This window comes from Echinops telfairi, unplaced genomic scaffold, assembly GCF_000313985.2.
Source record: "Echinops telfairi isolate 266 unplaced genomic scaffold, ASM31398v2 ScPeMD7_1713;HRSCAF=2227, whole genome shotgun sequence".
Taxonomy (NCBI): Eukaryota; Metazoa; Chordata; class Mammalia; order Afrosoricida; family Tenrecidae; genus Echinops; species Echinops telfairi.
In genome coordinates, this window is record NW_022105611.1 from 16634198 (window position 1) to 16635428 (window position 1231).

The window sequence follows — 1231 nt, forward strand, 5'->3', positions numbered from 1 at the left end:
AAATTTCTGTTTGTCAGTTCCCTTTTTACTCTTTTGGTGAAGTCTTTCAGTGTCTTATTTTAAGGAGGTCATCAATTTTTGTCTTCTCTGTGCATGCGTCCTTCATTATAGTTGATAGTGTGTCTGTGCCCTGCAGTAGGGCCCTTAAGTTTGCCCGTTTTCTCCTTGATGGTCTTTATAGCTCTGAGATGTATATTCAGGGCTTTGATCCCTCGAGTCTTTTTGTACATGGTGTGAGGCATGGGTCTGGTTTCATTCTTCTGCAGATGGAGATCCAACTGTGCCAACACTACTTGCTGAAGAGACTGCCTCGTTCCCATTCTATGGTTCTTTTGTTTGTTCTTCTTAAGGAGTTCTTTGATTATCCTCATATAATTAGTTTGCCCATTTCTTTAAGAAATGAAGTTGGGATTTGGATCTGAATTGTGTTGCACTTATAGAGTGATTTGGGTCGTGGTAGTTCAGAACCACCAGCTGCTCCACAGGAGAAAGGTGAGGCTTTCTACGTTTGTGAAGAGTTACCATCTTGAAAACCCACAGCAGCCAGTTCTGCCCTATCCTATAGGGTCCCTGTGAGTTGGAATCAAGCTGACGCAGTGAGTCTTGAGTCGGGCAGTACCGGCATTTTCACCATGTTAGGTCTTCCTATCTGTGAACATGGAACAGATCTCTCTCGGTTCCTTGAAGTCGTACTCTGCAGTCTTCTTCATGCTCGTCTTGTTTCTCTGCTTAGTTTATTCTTACGTGTTTCCTCTTTTGCGTGGCTATATAAAGTATTTTTTTCTTTTCAGCGCTCTCTTCAAAGTATACAGGAATCCGACTGAGTTTTATAGGCTAAATTTTTGTCTAGCCATTTGGTCAAATCCTTTGTTTCCAGCAATTTTTTTTTTTATTTTTTGTTTTTTTTATGTATAAAATCCTATCATTTGCAAACAGTGAGAGTTCCACTTCTTCACCAGTTTGGAGTCCTTTAATTTATTCTTACCTTCTCCTACCTCTGGCTAAGCCTTCTGGCACAATGAGCAGCAGTGGTGGTACACGGCATTCTTATCTGCTTCCTAGTTGCCAGGGGAATGCTTTCAGTTCCTCCCTGCTCAAGCAAGATGTGGAAATGTCGGGGTTTCACCTAAGGCCGATATGGTGCTGGGAAATTTCCCAGAAGAGAATTTGAAGGGCTTCCTGTAGGAAGTGAATTTTGATCTGGGCTTTGGAAGATGCCCATGACAGAATG

The 1231-nt window shown here is 42.1% G+C and overlaps 1 protein-coding gene across 1 annotated transcript in view; it reads right to left on the reverse strand.

Annotated features, from left to right (window-relative positions):
- Window positions 1-1231, reverse strand: part of MYO7A (myosin VIIA) — a 90749-nt gene that overhangs the window by 6770 nt on the left and 82748 nt on the right. The gene's annotated exons all lie outside the window — the stretch shown is intronic.